Genomic DNA, 13,332 nt, shown 5'->3' on the forward strand with positions numbered 1-13,332 from the left:
GTGGCCACTACAGCAAAAGTCAAATGAAACTGGCACTTTCAATATTTCCACACTGGCTGGTAATAAGAGAGATACAACACAGTATTTAGCTTAAGAAAGTGCAGAAGTATGTTGCCGAAATCCAGGTCAGTGGGTGAAGTTCATGATGTGATCTCTAGACGCAGCGCAGTGAGCAATGAAGTGAATGTAGATGAATAATAGGCTCAGGGACAGTCAGGAAGTGTAGAGCAAGCTCTCCATTGGAGCAACAGTTGGAGTAGGGCCAGGAAGTGCAGGGAGCGATGCATAGAAGCGGAAAAGCAACAAGCACTGTTTGTTTTCTTACCGGCAGTGCAGAAGTCTAGAATGTCAGCAGGGCAGGCCAGAACGCGACTGCGCAAGTGGGTCCCTCAACAGGGTTGAAGGCACCAGATGACGGAGAAGCAAATCGCTTCAAAGTTATCACAGAAAAAGGCAGGTGATGACACTTGCCAGACAGGGAAGGAGCCAAAACACGTCCTGGTTGGCAATCCCCGATTGTTTGGCAACGCGTGCCTGCAACGTAGCGTACACCTGATTGTGCATGCAGAGATCAGGTGATCGGACTGGAAAAACGAGTCCTTTCTTCACAGTAGTTGAGCAGTGAACACAAAGAAATGCCGAACTGAAAGGTGAAGCAATGGATGTAGGCTTTATCTCTACAGAGGAGACATCGGGACCCCAAAAATTGGTAACGACCTCAGGGGCAATGCGGAGGAGTAGGATGCAGGATGAGGAATTTCTCTCAAGAGATGAAGAACGAAAACACTAAGAAAACATCCAGACCCAAGGAAGAAGATGGCATGAGGGGATCTCGGGGGCTCATTTCTTTGCCATTCTGAAGTGAGGGATTTCCAGGAGTCAAGGTACGTTTTGGTAAGTATTTATTTTCATATAACATGGAGGCCCTTCTGTTGCAGATGAATCTGGCAACCAGGAGAGTTGCTCACAGATATACAGGTCTGTGGAACCCCATGAAAGTTCCATGTCTCCTGTTCTCCTGTTCCACCAAACATGTTTATTGTTATTTGGTACAGAAATGGCAACAGCAAGATGCACACTCAAAAGGAGCAAGAGATGAACATGTTTATGCATACAGTTAATACAAGTACCAAAACATGTGTATTTGTTATAGTTACCCAGAATGTGTTTGCACATATGGAAATGGAATCATAAGAAGTTTATTATTTACAGTTTGCTAATCACAGTGTAAATACAACAGGTGGTAATGACCTTATAAGGTAAAAATGCATATAATGATCTTACCAATTACACACCTTAACACCATGAAACACTGAAAATATGGCAACATTTAAATCACAAGTGCAGCGCTTCTGACATTGCAATGTCACACCGCAATGTACACTACGAAGAAAGCGATATGTATTTCTAGAAAAACCAGCACGCCTCAAACAAAATCATAATGTTCACTGAAGTAGCACTGAGTTGTCAGTATAAAGAACATGTGTAAAGCTTACCAGATTTATTCCTGGGACATTTCTTATTACCTCTTATGTACCCTGACACTTAATTATTTCTGTGTGTTTATACTATGTTTTAAAAGTGAACCATTGCATTGGTACGCTGCGATATTATTGATGAAAATAAATCAGACCACCCATTTCTGTATCCGCTATGACATATGCTGCATTATTAATAACAAAAAGAAAACAATCCCCCATTTCCATATACATCACTACATATGCTTTGAGATTACTGACAAAATGAAAACAATCCGCCCATTTTTGTATACGTCACTATGTATGCTGTGATATTAATAACAAAAAGAAACCAAAAGGCCCATTTCCATATACATCACTAAGTACTGTAAGGAAGGCATGGTATCAAAGAATAAGACGGACACAAGTGATCACAGTTCAAGGGTGTTTATTGAACTTCAATTGGGTTTGATCCTAAATCTAAAGATGGGAGCAAGCTACGACCATCAAATAACGCAGTCATAGTCGAGTCTGTCAAAATAAAAGGGCCTATACTAATAAACCTATTGCCAAGCCTTACTTCTAAATACAAATAGTGTGGGAAACAATTTTATGCAAGAGAAGTGTTCAAGAAATGATCGGTCAGTATATTTAATCCATTGGCTTCCTTTCCCCACGTTTTCAGCACAGGACAAGGCGGCACACTCGAGCTTAGCACACTCTTTGGCTTCTCTAGCACAAGGATGCAGTTAAAAACCTCATCAGGCTTTCTGTACCAAAGTCTCTTTGCCATTCAAAGTCTCTTATTTCAGAGGGCCTGATGCAACACGACGAACATTAAAGTTCCTTTATTATTAGGATTTCACATGTACAACTTCTCGGGTGATTTACTTTTCACCCCAGATCCCCCTCTGCCGGGCTGCGACCCACTTTAACAGAAAACCTTCAATTGGTCACTGTCCTGCGGGCCCGGACCAAATTTCTCTTCTCATCAAAATCAAAGACTTTCGACTGTGTGCAAGATTTAGCTTGACCCTGTCGCAGGACCACTTCGATTCACAAATACTTGTTCACTTCTTGATATAACCTTTCCCTCACTTTCACTTTTGCCACTTCTCAGCTGGATACCGTACAGAGACCTTCGATTGAGCACCCACATGGTGCTGGACCCCTCTGTCAAAGGTATAAGTTCAATCACTCATCACCAGTTCAACTTTACTTGCGTTTCTTATCACGCGTTTTAACAATGTTTGTTCCTGTGCTCGCCAAACAATGTTGCTGCTTGCAACCTTGGCTTCAACACAGACTGGTCTTGTAGAGGTCTCCCCAACTCACAGAGTGTGTTGATTTCACTGACGCTGCTTTGTTCTTGGAGCCAAGGACGGTACCATGGCGGCTGGTGATTCTCCCTGTCTTGATGGCTGACACAGGAGGGTCCCAGGTATCTCTGACACAGAATGCAGGAATCTTCAGCCTGGTTTCCTGGTCTTACGCTTTCTATTCTCGAAGCTCCTGGAAAGTAACGGTTCCTTGTCGAAAAGGTGAAGGGAACTTCCCTACTTGCGACCCCCATCTGTTTTGCCATTTTTCCTCTCGTTCAGCTGTGTCATGAAACTGCTGTTTCCTTGTGTACTTTGCCTGGCTCAGAGGTGCTCTCGTACTCCGCCTTTTATCCGTGTGGGGAAGCTTAATGGGAGTCAGGTTTGTTTGATGGTCACTAATTGCCTGACCTCGCCTGACCATTGTATTGGGACATGTCCGGTATACTGTTCGAGTGTTAGTCTGTTTTCTCACAGAGAGGGCTGTCTGTGACAAAGTGTTTGTGCTGTAAAGGGGGGTAGAGTTCCTAAATAGCCTACCTGGTAAGATGGGTAAAGGTGTTAGAGAAGGGGATACTGCGTCTCACCATCCGTTGTCCCACTCCCCGAAGACACATCAGCCAGGTGAACCTCCCGCACTTGTCCACCCCCAGGAACTGTATCCAAAAGTGATGGCCATGTCCTGGCCACCTGAATGACGGATCCATGGGGGTGAGACCACCTGGTTCCTCACAGTGTGCTCAATATTAATAAAGAAAATAAACCAATAGGCCCATTTTCGAATGTTACTACGTATGCCACGATATTAATGACGAAAAGAAACCAATCCTCCAATTTCCGTATGTCACTACGTATGCTGTGATATTAATAACAAAATTAAACTTTTGTTTGTGCATTGCATCTGATTTTCTGTCTGTCGTTCTGTCCTCTGTGTGCCCCTCCTCCTTCCGTTGCCCCCTAGTTTTCCCCCGCCCGCCTGCATCCCAGTGCTACCCCCTCCCTGCTTGGGCTTCGCCCTCCCTGCTTGGGCTTCCCCCTCTCTTCTTCCCCATCCCCTCTTCCTCTCTGCACTCTCTATGGTGCTCTCTGTCTCACCTATTTTCTTGAACTGCTTTTCTATCGACTTTCCTATTCCTCTCACTAAGTCTGGCAGGAAGAAGCTCAAAAGGGACACCCTGGTCTCCAACCCAGGCCTCCCTATCGTTGATGCCTACACCAGTGCTTCCTCCAGACAGACGCTTACCCACATCCTCTTTGTCGTTCCCTCTTTAGGCCTATGAATCCCGCATATGGTCTTTGTTCTCTCTCCTTTTTCCTCTTTGCCCTTAATGGTGGCACCCTGTGGGAGGCCTTCCTGGCCCCCTTCCACTCATCTAAGACCATCATTAATGTCTACCTAAACGGCAGCGTCTTGGTCCAAACGCCCACCGGCCAACCTCCTTTTTGATAGGCGCTTCCCACGCCTTATCAACTTCCTTTCCTCTCTGCTTTCCCTTCTTTCCCCTCTCTGGCTCCTCTGCTGCCTCCATCCTCTACCACCTCTACGGCTGCCTCTCCGGCCATCCTGTTGCCTCCTTCCTCTACCACCCCTTTGGCACTCGCCTCCGCCTCTCTGGCTACCTTGACTTCTCCTTCCTCCTCTGCCCATCCTCTGGCTCCTGCAACACTTCCGCAGGGCGTACCTCTGACCCGTACTCCTCCACCGAAGTCCTTCAAAGTGGACAACCTGCTCCACATTGACAACACAGCTGAGCGAGAGTTGAGAGTGGAACACACTCCTCTGACATCTCCTGGAAGAACTCGATTTGGATGTACTCGGTCTGACAGAGACTTGGTTCACAGCCAGCTTTGACACTCTCCTTCCTGATGGCTACAAGATCTGCTCAGAACCCACAACCAACCCTCCCGGTGGTGGTGTAGCCTTGATCTTCGCAGAGTGGATCCCTGCTTCTATCATTCCTATGCAGGACGACTACTCCTTTGAATGGCTGGTCTGCAGGCTCTCTGTCGCTCCTGGCCAGGTCGCTGCCTTCCTCCGAGTGGGTGGACCTCTCCTCCTCTCTCCTCACCTCTACCTCCCAACTTCTCTTTGGAGACCTTAACCTCCACCTGGATGCTACCTGCCCTTCTCCAGGACTCTGTAGCAACCTGTGCCTCTCTTTCTCTTCTTCCCGCTGGCCCAACTCACTCTGCAGGGCACACCCTGGATGTTCTGATCTCCTCAGACCTCCCTCTCTCCAACTCTCTCACCACTCCTCTCTGCTGGATTGATCACTTTCTCCTTTTTTCCCACCTCTCTCTACCCCTCAGGCCAAGCCGACTCCCGCACTGCCACTTACCTTTTCGGTCATCCGACCCATGAAGCGTGTGTCAGCTGAGGCTTTTGACGCTACTTTCTCTCCTCCTTGGCTGACTCGCACCCTGACACAGCCCTATGTAACCTTCATCTACTCTTGATGTTACTTGCCCCTGTCATGAGGATCCACTTGAAGCCCAAATCCAAGTGCAACTCTTGGTACGACTCTGACCTCGTCACTCTCAAACGCAGGTGCAGGGTGGCTGAGAGAAAGTGGAGGGCATCGGGTGCATCCTCTAACAAACTAGCCTGCCACCTGCTCCAAAGGCAATACAGACTCTCTGTCCTCGCCAAAAAGAGAGCCCACATCCAAGCCCACATCTCTGTGGCAGCTCACAACTCGGCCTAACTCTTAAAAATCTGCAAGGATCTGGCCAATCCTGCTGCAGTCTCTACCTCTCCTGTTCCCTCCCAGGCCCTCTGTATGGCCTTGGCTTCTCATTTCATCACTAAAATTCAGGACATCCTGTCCACCCTCTTTTCCTCCTCCACCCCTCCTGGCCTGCCTATGGCAGTCTCTCCTCCTCCCTTCTCTTCCTTTCCCTTGTTCACCCCAGACGATGTTTCTGGACCAGTCCGATCTATGAAAGTCTCATCAAAACAGGTTCTCTCCTGTTCATCCAGAACCATCAAGGACCACATTGACACCCTTGCTCCAGCCTTGGCCAATTTCTGCAATTACTCCTTTGCCACTAGAACCTTCCCCTCCCCCTTAAGCACTCCCTTGTGAACCCCCTCTTAAAGAAGTCCTATGCTGATCCTTCCTCTCTGGCTAACTATCGCCCAATCTCTATCACTCCTTTTGTGGGAAAACTCTTGGAAAAGCTGGCTGTCTCCCAGCTTAATCTGCACACTGAATCTGTTGGTTGTCTCCCACGACCACTAGTCTGGCTTCAGAGCTGCCAGAAGCACAGAGACTGCTCTCCTGAACTCCCCCGTGAAGACCTGCTGTCTATCCTTGATAACCTTCCTTCTGTCCACATTCTCCTCGATCTCTTTGATATGGTCAACCATGTCATCCTGCTCAATCACCTCTGTGATATCCTGGGTATCGCTGATCAGGCACTGGCCTGGCTTCCATCCTTTCCTCTCTTCTATCTCTCTCTCTAGACTTGTGATGTTTCCCAGGGGTCTAACCTTTCTCCCTGGCTTTTCAACCTATACCTGGCACCTCTTGCCCACTGCATTGCTGCTTTCGGCTCCAACTTTCAGTGTTATGCAGATGACACCAAGCTCTCTTTCAGGCTCCCCTCAACCGCCTCTTCTCATTCTCTCATTCCAGATTGTCTGGCCGCAATTCCGGAATGGTGCACCGCCAATGATCTGTGCCCTTATGCCAGTAAGACTGAGATCCTTCTCATCGGAACAGCAGTTCCCTTCTTTCCTCTCTCTCTATCTGGCTGCCCACTCTGGGCCCTCTTCCTGCTCCTATGTGTGAGGCTAAGAACCTTGGGGCCATCCTCTAATCCACCCCCTCCTTCGCTCATCACATCTCTGACGTCTCTAAGAAGTCAAACTATCAACTGCACCTCCTCAGACGTATTCTTCTCACTTTTGGCCAGAAGCTCACTGCCTCCAGAGCTCTGGTCCTCTCTAGGCTGGACTTGGACTACTGCAACGGCCTCTTTCTAAATCTTCCTGCCTCTACTCTCGGACCTCTACAACTTATCCAGAGCAGGACTCTGCAATACTTGTCCTTGGCCTCAAGCCCAAGGATCGTATCTCTCCATCCCTGAAATCTCTTCATTGGCTCCCAGTGGCAGTAAGGATCAAGTTCAAGACCCTCTGCATCGTCCACAAGCCTTTCTGGGGCCTGGGACTGCATTACCTACAACTCTCTTCCAAATCATCCCCCTTCTCCAGCTCTCTGCTCATCCACTTCCAACTCTCTGAGGGTCAGTCGCTTCTCCAAGTAGAGAGTTGGGGGCAGATCTCTATATTCAGCATGAGCCTCCCTCTGGAACGGCCTCCCTGCCTCTCTCAAACTTGAGCAGAACCACCTGCGGTTCCGGAAGCAACTCAAGACCTTCCTCTTCGCTTCCGCTTTCTCTCTTCCTCTCCTCTGCTGATGTCCCGGCAGCTCCACGCACTGGTCACCTAGCTACCCTCTGAACTTGAGCCCAGGCTACTGCATGTCCAGTTGCACTCTGCACTTCCTCCCAGTTCCCCCAGCATGTGCGGGCTGTATCTGACTGCAACCATACAGTACCTTCTCTCTGCACTTATTAGCCACCCATTGGCTGCACTTTTTGAGTTACCTGCACTTAGCCACATGCTGGCTGCAATTTGAGTTACCTGCACTTCTCTCTCCCCCCCAACCCCTCAGCACTTCTCCACTTCTCTGCACTTTTGCAATCTGAATGACACAGCCTAGTAAGATTGTTGTTTTGTCCTCCTTCTGTTTCCCCCTCCCTGTATTGTCGTGCCTGTAAACACTTGTGTACAGGCGCGTTATAAATGCCATATCATATCGCAAGCTACGAGCCAGCCAGAAAGTCACTTGGCTAGTCCATTCTACACATATCACACACAATTTCTTACTTGCCAAGACCAAATTATCACTGGCAAATGGCTAGTGGAGAGTGCAAATGCTGCACTCTGCTACATGGTAAACACTCCACAGGCCTGCATTTTTCATTTAAAAAACACATGGAAAACGCATCAAACTTTATTATTGACCAGGTCTTGACTACTTCCACATGTACCTTAAATATAGACTATAAAGTGATGGTTAAAATCAATGTTCACATTTCTGTAAACTTCAGTACACCACAGGTGACATTTTGAGAGCTTATATGTGTCTGGGAGATTTGGAGGACAACCACTAGCAGTCTATCGCCATAAGCAATTTCGAATGGAATAGGCTGATGGTGCATGGCGGAGAGTCAGTCGAGTCTTTGGCAGTTCATTGTAGTGCTGGGAGTCTGTTTATACTGCCTATTCATTATGACGCTGTTGGCAGGAGGAACCTGTTCATTTAAAGACTCGAGCTCCAAGAGGAGCGTTGCAGAGGGTCCGAGTCTTTGGCAGTCCTCGGCGTGTTCGGTGTGTTATACAAGGCCGGGCTGCAGGCGTGTGATGCAACCCTGCGCGACCCGATAATCTATCCTGCATCTTTGGAAAATACTGTCCTTAAAATGGATACAAGGAGACAAGGTACTGTTTAGATCATTGCTTTCCCACATGTGTGAAGAAGCGATTTAGGTGGTTGGTGGGACTACACCAGTTGCTCCTCTGACATTGGAAGTTATCTGCAGGGGGACAGGAGTGCATCTTCACATCACGCTACCTGTCACACTCCCATTGATAACTGTGCCGTAACAATTGAGGTGAATGCGGGCCTGGTGCCTTTGAGCCTCTTACCTTGATTAATCAATGATCTGTACTGGTCGAAAATTGCTACCCTAGTGTACGTGGGGCACTGCTATATTGCAAGGTACGCTTTGTCCTGTTCATCTGTTTACCTCTTTCAGGACTGACTGAAATCATGAATGTTTGCAAAAAACATTGCTACGGACTGCGTAGTGCAGCACCTACCAAAGGGAAACATGCATGCAGTGTTTCCCTTGGAAGATAGAAACATCCTGTGCCTAAAACCGCAAAAAAGGGAAAGAAGGGCAAAGTGGTATGGAGCCGGACAGCGCAGATTTAAATTACGCGTTTCTTTGACATATCAGATTCCAATGTATCAAATGGTGTGACACTAACCCTGACCCAGGACATCTCTGTTGGTGGCAAGATGATGGGCCCGTTGTTCAAGCAGTCTGTTTAGGAAACTCAAATACCATTGATAACGATTCCCTTTTGAATCTTTGCCTCTCTTTAAAAATAAACTCTTTGGGACCATCTTGTAATTTGACCAGTGGTGACTTGCCTACTAATCTCTCTGCCCCTCCGGACTTGGAGAAATATCTATCGTCCTAAAACTATACTAATAGGGATAGTGAAGATAGAGAGCCTCCTTCACCTATTGCTGCTGAGGGCCATGTATCTTTATCAACTATTAGTGCAGGTTTTATGCAGCATGTAAAGGCTTAGATTGCTTTGCAGCCATTATGTTCAAGTCTGGGAATGGACGAGTCTGACATTAAAAACAGTATGGGTCAGCTGATGGCGCATGTTATTGGGCATAAACATTTTCTACTCTGAGCCACTCTCTAAATCACTTTGATACTGTGAACATCTTTGTGTCTGAACTGGGGCTCCCAGCCCTTTAAAATGAGAGAGCAATACCCTTGAGATAGATGGGGATGCAAAATGTTATTCAAACATCAATGATCAAAACAACTCGGGTAGTTGGCAAAAAGGATACTGTTTTAATATCAATTATCTAAAACAGGGAGTACAACGGACTTCAACAGATGTCCCTCATCACGATCTCTCTCTCGAGACTTTTCAAAGCATTTAATAAAAAAAATCACATTTTTATAGTACATATTCATCATTGATGACGTTAACCTGCGTATCACTAACATCATCGTACGTGGCAAAACTTCAAAGGCTGCGGGTGACTATGATACGGTCTAAACGGATCATCTAGGTATACGATCCATACTCGTTTGAGCAGTGAAATAAAGTGATTTGTTTCTTAACATCAGGTGGGGCAACTAAGCCCTTCCCTAAAAACGTGTCACTATGAACGTCACTAAATATACATCTAATTAGCTACACAACTATAGGACCCTTGATCATGAGCTCCTCTATTATCGGTTACTTTCTAACCTCCGTCAGTACCTTCCCAACCTACGTTAGCAGCATGCAGGCTGAGCGTCCAGGTGCAGATAAGCTTGTCTTAGCCATAGCTTTCCACCAATTAGCATATACATCCATCATCACCTCAGTGGTCTGCCGTCAATTAGGTCTTTGAACTCGGCCTTGAACATGTTATTTGCTCCGAGGAATTCAGGGGATTGAAGGCACACTCTGCCCTCGTGTGTAGGTGTGACCATCATACTCGTCCAGCTTCTTATCCCCACATGACTGAAGACCACAAAATTGTGTTTTCAGTGTATTAAAATGCTATTCTTTAATAGATCTGACGTCTTCTTGTTTTTGTCTATGCCTTCTGAACAGGAGCTTCGTTCTTTCACACGATTTGTATCCAATGTCAGCTGACCCCAGTCTGATGTGGCCTTGGTTCATCCATTCTCGCCTTTCTGAGTTTCGTCAGTATCTCGCTTATTTTCTCATTTCGACAAAATGAAAAATTGTCCTTCCTTCTTTGGCTCAGCAGTGCTATTGTACGTAGTGGTAACATCCATCCTTTACTGACTCCAATATATATATATATATATATATATATATATATATATATATATATATATATATATATATATATATATATATATATAATAGATTGGAGCATGCCGCACTCTATTCACTATCTTCATTATTTCTGGAGCATGCGTTTCTTCATCTTGATCACAAGATGTCATGTATGTTGAAACTTTCTTGATGCCTTCTAGAATTGCTTCCATTTTCTCGTCTCTGCGTCTCTTCTCTATATACGTCGGCTTTGCTCTGTATGACGTCATTGTTTCTCTTAGTTTATTCGATTGTCCTGTTTATCTCCGGACTATCACTCGGACAGCCATCATACTTTCTCATATGCGCGTATGGTTGCCTCAATAGGAACCTTGCTTCCAAGAGTCTCCTTGGTATCTGTAATTCAAATGGGTTTGTACGTGCGTCATATTCTGGTTTCCAGCAGATAGGCAATATGGGTGAAGTGATTGAGGTGGGGGTACTTAGCTCCTTCTTTACACTCCCCCCCTTGGGGCGATCCATCGACCACTCTCCCATCATCCTTCACATCTTGCCTGAAGAAATGTTTCTTTGAGAGCCATATCTTTACGACTCCTTTCAGGCATCCAGCTGATTTCACATGCTCATCCTTATTCCAAGTCATGAGCATGTACTGCCCACTTGGACTACAATAGATCCATCTTCCCAGATACTCCTTATGGTTCCTTGGATAAAGGAACTTTGTTCTGTCAGGTGCATGGATACTGGCCTTCACAAATTCTCTGATCTCATCATCTGTTAAGTCTTTGGCCTTCCATCCCAATTCAACCTCCATCATGATCTTCATCCCTATGGCTTTCTTTGCGGTCTTCTTGCACTGTGCGATTATTATCTTGATCACACAGAATCCCAGCAACACTAACATGATCAGGGCTCCCAGGAACTTGAACATGTTTGCCATCCATTGTGGAACCCAACAAAAAAGTGCTCCAAACCAGCTGTCATCGACAATGTCTTCTACTTTGTCATCTGGAAGTGTAGCTTCGTTAGCATTTCTATGGCCTCAGTCAAGGTGCCATTCTCGGCATCATGAGAAGGTATGAATATGCAACATGATTCTCTGATTTTTGCACAAACACCTCCATCCATAGCTGTGATCATGTCCAAAACGTATCTGTTCTGAAGAGTCATCAGTCTTATGGCTCTCAGCTCCTCCTTGATAGCATTGAATCCCTTTATGGTTGTATTGTTCGTCTGCAGTAATCCCAACTTGTTATCTGTAACCATTTAGTATTTGCTCCTACCTGGATTCTAGGCATGAAGATTAACGTAAATATGGATGAAGTCTGGCTGAATAGTCTGGGCCTCATTACAAATCCGCCGGTCCAGACTTAACGTTGCTGGTATAACCATACCGGCACCGTTCCTGTGATCAGCGAATTCTGGCCTATGATCCCGGATATACCACCACCATGAACGGCCGCCGCGGATTTAAGGCACCCGAAAACTGCGTCGGCAGGGAAGCCCCGCCCCGTTACCGGCAATACGTAACACCGTGCGTATTACGAGTATCACGGACATGGAAACACAGCCACAAAAATGTCGGAAAACCCGTGGACACAGTGGCGGTATCGCCGCCACCGCGAACATGACGTTAAACAGTGCCCGGGGAGGTGTGGTGGTTTCGCCCCGGAGCCCGGTCCGGGCAGCCAGCGGCGAAAAATACCCTGGAGGACGCGCAGACAGGTCCCTCTCCCCCCTCTCTATAGTAATCCGCAGGAAGGTGACTGAGCTTTCTTGTAAAGCGCGCGCCCGGAGCGACAGAGGGGGACCTCTCGGCGAAACCGCCCGGGCTCCTTATAGACCCAACTGGAGACGGAATTCAGATTGACGCCCATCCGGACTTCCAGAGCGGCCCGGCCATCTGGTCCTTGCAGTCGTTCCTATGGCCCCACACCAGATGGCCGGCCTCGGAGAGCGGCCATCTGATAGGGGCATGCATTCCAATGGGCCCGGGCGGGCAGTGCTCTGCGGGCCCCGGGCCCGCCTGGCAAAGGACCGAGGGCCGGCAGGTGCCCAAGGGCAGGCATGGGCCAGCACCGGCAGGGCCTCCCCGAGCTCCGGCCAGGCCCCGCCTCAGAGCTTTTCTCCCGCCACATTAGAGCTTTTCCCTGCGGGGAGGGACGGGGACCCCGCCGGGCCTGGGGACCTTTGTAGGACCCAAGGCCGGCCTTGGGTGCCTGCCTGGAGCTCTGGCCCGGGCCGCCTTAGAGCCTCCCCCGCTCCGCATTAGAGCTTCTCCCTCCTGGGAGGGACGGGGGCCCCTCCGTGGCTCCCCGGGCAGGTCCGGGGTTGCGTCGACAGGCGCCCAAGGCTGGGGTGGTCGCAGCAGCCTGGGGCCCCGGCCCGGGCCGCCTTAGAGCCTCCCCCACTCCGCATTAGAGCTTCTCCCTCCAGGGAGGGACGGGGACACCGCCGGGGCTCCCTGTGAACCGCCGCCGGGCCCGGGGGACGGGACCAACGCGGCGGCCAAGGCCCGGGGTGGTTGCAGCAGCCTGGGGCCCCGGCCCGGGCCGCCTTAGAGCCTCCCCCACTCTGCATTAGAGCTTCTCCCTCCGGGGAGGCCGCCGGGGCTCCCCGGGAACCGCCGCCGGGCCCGGGGGACGGGACCGACGCAGCGCCCAGGGCCGGGGTGGTTGCAGCAGCCTGGGGCCCCGGCCCGGGCCGCCTTAGAGCCTCCCCCACTCCGCATTAGAGCTTCTCCCTCCGGGGACGCCACCGGGGCTCCCCGGGAACCGCCGCCGGGCCCAGGGGGACGGGACCGACGCGGCGCCCAAGGCCGGGATGGTTGCAGCAGCCTGCGGCCCAGGCCCGGGCCGCCTTAGAGCCTCCCCCACTCCGCATTAGAGCTTCTCCTTCCGGGGACGCCGCCGGGGATCCCCGGGAACCGCCGCCG

The sequence above is a fragment of the Ambystoma mexicanum genome, chromosome 4p, assembly GCF_040938575.1.
Source record: "Ambystoma mexicanum isolate Mex_15411 chromosome 4p, UKY_AmexF1_1, whole genome shotgun sequence".
NCBI classification, from domain to species: Eukaryota; Metazoa; Chordata; class Amphibia; order Caudata; family Ambystomatidae; genus Ambystoma; species Ambystoma mexicanum.